This window comes from Canis lupus, chromosome 14 (genome assembly GCF_003254725.2).
Source record: "Canis lupus dingo isolate Sandy chromosome 14, ASM325472v2, whole genome shotgun sequence".
NCBI classification, from domain to species: domain Eukaryota; kingdom Metazoa; phylum Chordata; class Mammalia; order Carnivora; family Canidae; genus Canis; species Canis lupus.
In genome coordinates, this window is record NC_064256.1 from 20,457,533 (window position 1) to 20,468,825 (window position 11,293).

The following is an 11,293-nucleotide window of genomic DNA, read 5'->3' on the forward strand; positions in this document are numbered from 1 at the left end:
CCCTCCTCGCCCCGACGGGCGCCCCCCGGAGCCGCCAGCAGCCCGCGGAGCCTGCCCCTCCTCGTCGCCACCGACCGTCCCGCTCCCTGGGCCTGGAAGAAACTTCTAGATAAAGTTTCCGAGACTCTTTTTCGCTACAGGAAAAGATTCCGGATTCTCTCTTGTAAATAACTCAGGTTGGAACCAGCTACCGTATGGAACAAGGTGTAGACGCTCTGCTCCCCGTAAGGCTGCCTCCAGACCAGAGGCCTCAAGACGGAGACCCTATTTTTGATCTCAGCTCAGCTCATGGGAATAAGAGCAGGGGGGGTTGTTTTCTTTTACTTCAACCATAACATGACAAGCCATAACAAGCCATAACAAGCCATAACATGAATAAAGAAAGAAAAAAAGGGCAGCCCGGGTGACTGAGCGGTTTAGCGCCTGCCTTAGGCCCAGGGCCTGATCCTGGAGACCCGGGATCGAGTCCCACGTCGGGCTCCCTGCATGGAGCCTGCTTCTCCCTCTGCCTGTGTCTCTGCCTCTCCTTCTCTCTCTCTCTCTCTCTCTCTCTGTGTCTTTCATGAATAAATGAGTGAAACCTTTAAAAAAAAAAAAGCTTTAAGAGGGGAAAGCTAAGTCATTAAGATTGAGACAGTTACAACAAATGAGTATGTCGGAAATAAGCTTCTGCTGGTTCACAGTATTTATTTGCCACCCCGGAGGCATGACAATTGCCAGTTTTCAACAAACATCAGTAAATAAAAGCAGATTCTAGTTTCTCATCCCCCTCCCCCTTCTCTGCCCCGCTTGCCAAAAACACATCCCTTTGCTTCTGTGTGTATCTCCGATTCAGTCCTAAGGGATATTAGGTTATGCTGAATGGTAGAGAGATAAACAGCTGTCTTTTGAAAGAATCTTTCTGTGTCATGGTCCCTCTGGCAGGGACAAATCTCAATTCAGGATGAAGCCTAGACCCGATTTGGTGCTGGGCCACCAAGGGGAGAACACCCCGGAGTGTAGGGCGGAGGTGTTTGTGGTAAAGAACCAGGGCTTTCAAGGTCAGCAAAACCAACATAATCTCAGAGAATCTTGGAGAAACTTTAGTTTCACGTTATTAACATAACCAGTGAGTTGCCTCAAGCTCCATCTCCTAATTCCCTAGTCACTCGTGTGAAGAGTACTATAACTCCATTCTTTTTTCCTTAGTGTTGCTTCTGAAACAGTTTCTGCAGAAGTAGCCCCCTTCTTACTCTATCCCCACCATTGATCCTGCTAGGGCTAGGAATCACCATTTCTCAAGGCAGATGGGGAAGGGAGAGATTTTCTGATTTGGAAATCAGAAGTCTATCTTTTTCATTGTAGGAAGAGGGAGAAGACAGGTTATTGAAGGCTACAGTATATACCTGTTATCAAATTCTATAGTATAGTTTAGCGATTTTTTGAGATAACTGGGATTTCTGGGCTACACTGAGAGCATAACCTCAGGTTTATGTTATTTCGTGGGATAAATGGTTTCTAACTCTTAAATACCAAGTTACCCAACACAAAACAAACTTGTTCTGGACTTGTTTGTATGCTGGCAACTCTTTACACTTGGTATGAAACAGTGTTTCTCAAATAATGACATGTAACTAGTTTATAATTAGAAATTTAATGGTTCTTAAGTAAAATCAGAAATAATAATACCTTTTATCAATGCTTCTCAAACTATGTGTAGTGAAGGACAGGTTTTTCTTTGCCTTTGTGAAGTACAATGAAAATAATTACTAGAAATGAAGTAAAAAATCAGACATACAGAATACAAGCCCAAATCTTTTATTATTTGATTCAACAGACGTAAAATTACTTTGTCAAATTTCTATAACAGTTTCTAAATGCTTGCTTTCAAATTTTCATATTTATCTCACCATGGACCAGAAACAAAGAGTTCACAGATTGAAAATGGTCTTTGGAGCACACTGTAAGTGGACTGCCTTTCATGATTGTACTTTTAACTCTTTAAAGTTCTTTGCCTCTATTATCATGTGTAATGTCCCCGGTAATTTGTGAAATAGGTGGCTCATGATTATTGTCATTTTATATACTGTGTGATCCCCTCAGTATGCCTTTTATTTTTCTCTCTCTCCTTACCTTTCTTTTAAAAGGGGGGGGGGCAGATCTTTTAACACAAAAATACATTGAGGAGATATTATAAAGAATAATTATTGTTAGTAAAAGAAAGTATTGCTTTATAGATGGCTCTACTCTATGGCTTCTCATAGAGCAAAGGAGATCTACTTCCAACCCAAGTCATCTTTTTGAGAATCCAAATATGTTAAAAAATGTAAAAATACAGTAACAGAAAAATAGTTGTACAAACACATTTTAATATTTATAGTTAACAAATTATCATTCTTTGGTGATTAGGTTGAACACTATGAACTCACTTTTTGTAGAGATCAAAAACACCCCAGTACAAAATACAATATAATTTGTGGTTCATAATGGAACTCAAGTTTAAAATGAGTAAGCAGCTCCTGCCAACATGTTATTCCGGTGGCAGAGCGGTGGATGACCTGGCGGAATGGAGCTCAAGGCCATGAGCCGATATACCAGCCCAGTGAACCCTGCCGTCTTCCCCCATCTGACGGAGTGCTATTGGCAACTGGCATGTTCTTTACCGCCTGGTTCTTCATTTATGAGGTCACCTCCACCAAGTATACTCGGGATATCTACAAAGAGCTCCTCATCTCCTTGGTGGCCTCAGTCTTCATGGGCTTTGGAGTCCTCTTTCTGCTGCTCTGGGTTGGCATCTACATATGAGCTCCCAAGGGTCCCAACCAGGTGGCTTCACTGAACCCCTGCTTTTGTAAATTAATTTTTTTACTATTGCTGGAAGTGTCCCACCTGCTGCTCCCAATAAAGGCAGATGTGCGACCATAAAATTAAAATAAAATAAAATAAAATAAAATAAAATAAAATAAGTAAGCTTATTCAATTGGGTCAAGGCATGACCCAATTGCTATGACATATGGATAAATAAATTGTAAGGTAATACTGAAAGTCAAAAAGAGTGCCCATATATTCCCACTAGACCCAAGCCTATTTCTACAGAGGGCTGTAGGATTTGCTCCCTTTCTTCCAGGAGCAGTAGGACCCTGGAGAGAGAGGACAGAGGGGTAGAAAACAATGGGACAGAGAAAAGTTGGCAAGACCAGAGACAAAAACTTTCAATCTTCTTCAGAAGCTGACTCTGTATGGCCTGAACTCTATGGAAAAAAGTAAAGACACATTTCACCCATTCTAGGAAATACATGCATGTTTCTTGTCTAACAGCAATAATGTTTCCACTTACCTACAAATGAACCATGCGGGCAACTTCTTTCAGAGTATCAATCACAGCTCTTATTTACTGAACATTTCCTCTTCCACACACTTTAATCTCCATAAGAACCATTTGAATCAGATACTATTAGTATAGAGGTTATAAAGGCTACAGAGTTTAAGTATCTTACCCAAAGTCACACACCTTGAAAATGGTGATGCCAGAATCCAATATTAGAAAATTCATATCAAGACCCCATTTGCACCCTTGATATATATTTTATTAATTGTCAAATAAAAACATATCTGTACCTCTGCTATTCATAGTAAGAACAGAGGTGAATGAATTGGCAGTGAGAGCTAGTAGAAAATGATCTCATGTCAACTGGCATGAGAGAGAGTCTTTAAAACGAGGTTGCTTTTTATACTTTTCCTCTACCTGCTTGCATTACCTCACTTAATATTTATTGAATATGTTCTGTATCTCCAAGTTGTTATTGGATTACTGGGAATTCAAAGTAAAGGAGGTGCACATTCCTACCCTAGTAGGGTCTAGTCTAGCAAGAGAGAGAGAGGTACCTGGACAAACCTATGCAATGTTGTGTGTCAAGGATTAAAAATTTTGATCTTTATCCTGTAAGTGATGTAAAGCCATGAAGTTAGGAAGACTGGTGTTTTACAAAGGTCACTCTGATGGCTGTGGGAAGGGGAGCTGAAGTGTACTTCCCAAGTCCACTTGAGAGAAGAGACAGATGGTGAACAGGTAGAGGCAGTGGGGAGGGAAAGGAGGGAGCAGATTTAAGGAATGGCAGAGGCCTGGACAGCCTTGGTGGCTCAGCGGTTTAGCGCCGCCTTCAGCCCAGGGCCTGATCCTGGAGACCTGGGATCAAGTCCCACGTCGGGCTCCCTGCATGGAGCCTGCTTCTCCCTCTGCCTGTGTCTCTGCCTCTCTCTCTCTGTGTCTCTCTCTCTGTATCTCATGAATAAATAAATAAAATCTTTTTTTAAAAAAAAGGAATGGCAGAGGCCAAATGCATAGAAACTGGTGACTGCAGGAAAAGGAGAGTTGAAGATGACTTGGGTTGTTCAAATGGGCAAATGGAGGTATACTGTTGGGATGGGAGAGAACACCTCGGAGTTGCAGGGGAGGGGAGTTTTGAAGAACATACCTGACGTGCTCAGAGCCCCAGAGACAATTGCAGACAAGTTTCTGGCGCTCAGGAATGAGGACTTGTCTGGACATGGAGATTTGAGGATCATTAGCAGACAGGACAGCAGGCTGAGTAGATTACCTTCAGGAAGGGTAGAGGTTGTGTCCCAAAGTGAAGTGCTATATGCTAAAGTCCTAAAAGCTTTTATGGGTGTATAAGTAGCTAGGAGGTGGGTTACAAAGTGAGGAATGGGATAGAAAATTAGGAACTGAATTGAGCTTTAGGGAATTACCTTCAACTTGGGAAAGCAGACACTGGCATAGATGGGGACCATTTATTTGCCTTTTCTCCTGAATCAGGGCATGGTCTTGAAGTTGCTCATATCATGGTGCTCCAGGCAGTCACTCCCTATCCATGGAAAATGAAACCTATTTGTGATGCCTGTATAGGGCCTGGGACCCACATGGAAGATGAAGATAGAGGGAGATTGGAAGGAAACTTCCAGTTACTTATGCTTGACATAAGAAGGTCCCTCTCCTCGCTTCTGTATCTCCACTGGCAGGAGTTATAAGAGAGCCTTGGAACATGCTTCTAGCAAGACCTCGCCTCCAACACTCACTGCCTTACCTTCAATATCTATAGTCTCTGATTAGGCCCTTTAACCCTATGTTATGTGGTCAACATCTCGCTACTCAATCATCATCCTCTAGACTCTCTTACCATTTGGCTGAGGACTTTTTCCCATCTCCTTATCCCCCCTAACTTCCAAAACCCTTTTGTTGTGTGCTCTGGAATGCACAGTCATAACAAAATCCCATATCTTCTCACTGTCTTCTCTAAATATTCTCTTTGACTTTCTGCATTATCTTCTGACTCTCAACTGGGACAACTTTCCCACCTGTCCTAGAAGATTTTAGCTCCTGGTTCACAATCACTCCCTTTCCATGATATCCTTTCCTCTACCCTAATCTGCCACCTACTCCTATGGATTATATTTTAAGACTTTGCCATTACCAGTAATGACAATATCTCCAAAATTTCAATTTTAAGATCTCATTTTTACTACTACCACCTCTTATCTTTTTAGCTCATTCTCTAGCTCCACTTTTGAAAAATTTTTGACCTTGTTTTGATGTCTTACATCTTAAAAGCTATTGCCTCTCACTCCATTTAATTTCACTTTTCACAGGGCTGATTCGTTATAAAGTGGCTTTTCACTGAAATAACATATATATAAATTTAGAGTAGTGGTTCTAAGATCTGAGGATGATCATATACTTTTACCTAGTAAGAACTAGCGAAAAACTATTTGGCTAATTTCTTCAAGTGGGCAAGTTTTCTGAAAAATGCATTATTTCTTCCTTCGAGTACCCTTTCCTGCCATTTATTCTTTGTTCTGGTGAACAGCTTTGACTCATCCAGGCTGGCAAAAGCAGTGCCAGGGATAGAACTGGGCCTGCCACAGAAAACAAAAGAAGAGTATCACAGCAGATTTCAGTTTTAGACGGGAGACTCAAAGTCCATTCAAGGAAACATCTGAGGAAAGGAGTAAAGATTAGCCAGCTGACTATCAGATCCTGGGGCTAGTCTTTGACATTGTCAGAGACATCATGAACCTGACTGCAGCTGGGAGGACAAGACAGCATTTTAACTAGTGGAAGGCAAAGGCAAAAGGCAACCATTGCCAGAGTCAGTGAAAGGACAATGATGGACAGTGGGAGAGGCCAAGAAGTACCTCTGTAGTGGTAATGTTTTACAGACCAGGAAAATGCTCACTTGTTTAATGTCCCAATTCCAGGACCTCCATCTCCCCTGCTAATGAGCTATGTGTGTACAGCACAGACAAGCAGGAGGAATTTAGATTTTATTTGATACGTATTATTTTTGGAGGATAGACGGGAGAGTCTTAAGGAATTACTTTGGAGACCTATTTCATTTTCTGCCTTCCATTTATTATTCCTGCAAGCAGTGTTTTATTATTATTATCATTCTTTCTTTTTAAGCCTATACGTTTTCTTTTCATTATTTTATATTTCACAGAAGTTGTGGAGTTTGAATTTGCCTGGGTGCCTTGGGAGAAAGATGAGCTCACTTTTGGCATGGGAGTTAGGGGCAGGCTGATTTCTCATTTCAAACATAGATAGATATATGTTGATTTAATATTTTACAACTTAAGAACATAATGGATGTTTACATGAGGTATGATTAATGACAGAGATGGAGGGAAGGGATACTAACTTAAGCCATCTATATTCTTGGTAAACTTATGTTTCATTTCTAAGAACCTTTTTTATGTTCTTTGACACATATAAATCTTAATGTCTTGCGACTCTTCTATATAAGAAGAAATCAAAGTTACTTGAGAGTCTTAAGAATGGAAAATAAAGGCAACATGAGGCACTGCCTACAGGCCCATAGGCCATGAGAAATCATAAGAGTATGTCCAGGCAGGCCAATGGAATAATGGAAAGTTCCTAGTGGAGGACATTGGACAGAATTGGACAGTGGGCAACATACAGGAAGAAGCCCTAAAAAAGGACGGTGGGCTTGTGGGCCACCAGCATCTGCTCAGATCAGGGGATGCTTGTCTGAGAGCACTCCCTGCTGACTCCCTTCTAGCCCAAGGTCAGCTGTGGAGCTATCTGGGATTGATAGTTGTCCCAGTGGTACTGCAGAGATATGGAAAAACTCACCCAGACAATCTCCTAAATCTCCAGTAAGCCACCTCCTTGCCACCAAAGAGGGAAACAACAAGAAAAAGTACTTTTTTCTCACTCCACCCAGTTTTCCTGCTTGCGTGGCATTTTGCATTTTGTTGCATTAAGTTGGTGACCACAGACTGTACCGTTCTACCCAGGAAAAGAAAACAAAAATTCTCAAATTTTGAAAAAACCTTTAAAAGCTTAAGGGAAATATAAATAAAGAGTTATTGAGGACAGTTGGGGATGGACATGATAGATACAATCAGTGATAGACAGACGGGCAGATGGATGGATCAAGAGGTGGGTGATGAATCTCAGAGTCCACTGGAATACATAGAACCATTCTTTGAGCTTTTTGTTTCTCCATGTCTGGTGTCAATGATTATGTAATCCACATGACAGAGTCCTGGATGGTCCCCAGACCACCGAACTTAGGGATTACCTTTCTTTTTAATATATTTTTTACACTCTCTCAAGCCCCATCTCACATAATCTGCACACCAAATTTCTACAAAGATTCCTTGGCATGAAGTGCAGGGCCTTATATCACCCTTCTTTCTTGTTTACTTTACTTGGAATTCCATCTCTGCTCTGCGTCTTGTACCTTGTGTCTCTTCTCTTCCCTCCATCCTGCGGTAGGCAGCTCCCTTTCATTTCCTTTAATTTTCAAGTAAGAACCATGAAAGCAATTAATGCATATGGCGCTGAAGATTTGGGTAAGTAGGGGATGGAGAAGAATAGCATTACATCACAGCCAAATAAACAGTATGAAAGTTACTATTATTTTACCTTATTCTATCTATCCTTGTTGTAGTTTCCCGTCATCTTCATCACTGGGCTTCTCTCTGGTTTTTGTTTCTTCTTCAGCCCAGTTGTCCTGCCATTTTGCTGGTCCGTCAATCAATTTCTCCAGGACATCTTTCTCCCTTTTGGGTTTCCAAGGGCAAAAACCACCTCCTCTGTGTTTTCTTATTGTCCCAGGAAAACACTGAAGGATGTTTTCTCTGTAAATAATTACAACTGGTCATTCATTGATGAATTGTTCCTAACATACTGGCTATTAGGAACAGAAATGATCTTATTGCCATCATCCCTAGGGACTGCCCTTTGGGGAGTCCCTGTTCCTCTGGGATAAGGAAGGGTGGTTCTGAACCCAGGAGTTGGGTATTTTATCTGCACAGCCTGGGACTTGCTCTTCTAAGGATTAACATGTAGAAGCAAAGAAGTCTGGCAGATCTTTCAGCTTCTGGCTCTAGTTTCCAGGTCAGGCTCTAGTTTCCCTCCTGTGCTGGGCAAATTTTTACACAATTTCATTCAGGAGTTTTGAAATCCTATCAGATATTACTAAAGCCTCAGCCAGGGAAGACACTATGTACTACTGATCTATTTCTTAAGGAAAATAATAATAATTAAATTTAGAACCTCATAATTTTACAAACTAATAACATTTCTAAGCACAAGGTTTTAACAGGTAGCAGCAATTTTAATTAAATATCCCGTCTTCCAAAAACCGCTGCTTCTGAGCTCTTTATTTTGCCTATTTGCTCTTCAAGGCAGGATCGTAGATGATAATTTTAAAAGGACTTCGATCCAAGGACACTTGGCTTCAATATGAAGACCTTCCCATTTTTGCCCTAGGATGAAATCTTTATGCCGAGGATTTCAACCTTCCCTTTGTTCTGCTTTCTCTTCGAGACCTCGGCTCAAAACCTATCATTTCACACCCAACCTGGCTGCAGGTTCTTTTGTTAGCAAACAAACGAAAGTCTTAGCCCTCAAGAGGAATTCTACCTTTAGAACTCCAAAATAAGTGTTTTCTCCAGGCTATGCTTGGAAAACAAGGTCTTATATGTCAATAACTCTTCACCCCAGAGCCCCCCTTTGAGTTAGCTTTTCTATTCCTTATTCTGTAAACTATTAGAGGGTGCTTTGCCCTTGCCATGATAATATCGACAAATAAACTAAACTCTCAGCATTAGTACAAAAATGGTTCTCTGAGTCTTGTTTGTACTGTTTAGTTTTACCCATTATATAAGGCTCCTCAAGTACAAAGTTTTTTGGAAATGTTACTGCTAAGAGAGTACCTGTATATTGCTACAAAAGGAGCAAGAATGACTTTTATGCAAACTCATTTTGAGATCGCATGGAGAGTCATAAATATATTGACCCTGATTATCGAACCCAAAATGGGTACATATGACCTGACAAAAGATTTTCTGTATTTTTACTTACACAAGCAATATATGAATGCTTTTGCGCTACAAAATATTCAACAGTTACTGATAAAATTAAAATCTCCCTGACCCTTTTCTGAAGGAGAACACTATTCTTAGTTTCATATGTATTCTCTTTGTCTATTGTTTGTACCTATAGAAACATATGGTATTATTGTATGAATGTGTGTTTACTAAGCAATATTGCCAACTAATTTTTTTTGGTGCCTTGAGGATGGCTTTTCTTTTTGCTACAGAAAACATTCTTCAGAGGTAATTTTTGGTTTTAAAATGTAATAGTTTGGGATGCCTGGGTGGCTCAGTAGTTGAGTGCCTGCCTTTGGCTCAGGGAGTGATCTTGGAATCCCAGGTTTGAGTCCTACATCAGGCTCCTTGCAAGGATCCTGCTTCTCCTCTGCCTCTGTCTCTGCCTCTCTCTGTGTGTCTCTCATGAATAAATAAAATCTTTTTAAAAATAAATAAATAAAAATAAAAAATAAAAAAATGAAATGTAATAGTTTATTAAAGTTACAGATTATGAAACCTATTTCTTATATTTATGGTAGCACTTATAAATATCTGTTCAGCACATTTTAACAATCATTTATAAGAGTTTATAAATGTTAAAACCAATTTATAAAATTAGTTATTTAAATTTTTTATTTCAACCTGTGTTCATGAAACTAATATCATTTCTTTCCCTTTAAAGTTCTACATTGTTTGATTTAATTGACAAAATTTTCCAAGTACTTAAATAACTCATATATAGAAAATAACTATAAACAGGTGATTCTTAAGTTCTCCTAATGTTTCATTAATGACTATGAAGCACAGATATTAAATTAAAATCACAAGCCTAAAACCATTATATTGGAATCACAAGATTGTTGTTCCAATTAGCTATTATCTTGGTAGACTAAATTCTAAGTATTACAGAGATAATATAATATAAATAAGTGCAAAATTCTTAACGCTAATTTATTGAAAACACACATTTGCTTATCTTGGCATTTATATACTTAATTTCAAATTTTCTTAGTAAACCCTAAGAAGACATTACCTACTAAAGAACAATAATGTTATCTTACACCATATTTGGGATGACTTTCTCATATAGTTTTGGAGTTGTTTTCTTTGCTTGATGGAGTTTTACAACAAACAGAGGACCTAGACTGTTATATAGTTGGAGCACTGTGATCATGATATGCACAGAACCTTACTTACATGAAAAGTTACAAAGCCAATGATTCCATAAGTTTAAAAGTGGGCTGGCCACAGACATAGTTTACATCCCTGGATTTGAGTCTTGTCCTTACTGGATTAGACTGTGAAATCCTACCCAGGTGGCAACATCATTTGATTAAAATTTACATTTCTAAGGGTAAAATAGGTAAATTTATTTCCATTTAATTCTAAAGACCTTTGCGCTTGCATAAATCCTACCTGAATTCTTTTCATATACTGTCTGTCACTAGTGCCTATCACTGAGGTCCCATAAAATTTCTATAGACACTTAAATTATCTATCAGAACATTCACCTACGTATATTTTCCACGTTACTAGGTATCATAGCAGCACTCCTTCTTTGGTGCATCATATTTCACTGCATAGATAGATATGCCATTGTTTATATAACTGTTTCTATATCAATAGATATTCAGATGGTTTCTAATTTTTTGCTGTCCCAAATCATTCTACAATAAATAATCTTAAATGTGCTTTCTTGTCCCTAAGTACAAATGTTTCTATAGACTACATGCTTAGAAGTAGATTTGCTAAGTCTTTAGAGGATGCATATATTCAGTTTTAACTGATTACTGTCAAATTGCCCTTCACAATAGCTATGCTAATTTAACACATCAGCAATATGAAAATACCTTTTTCTCTAGTAACAATCAACTGATATTGTTAAACTCTTTTTTTTTTTTTGCCAGACTCTTGT

At 39.3% G+C, this 11,293-nt stretch overlaps 1 pseudogene; it reads left to right on the top strand.

Annotated features, from left to right (window-relative positions):
* Positions 1-2,545: 2,545 nt before the first annotated feature.
* Positions 2,546-2,882, top strand: LOC112674808 (transmembrane protein 258-like; annotated as a pseudogene).
* Positions 2,883-11,293: the final 8,411 nt, after the last annotated feature.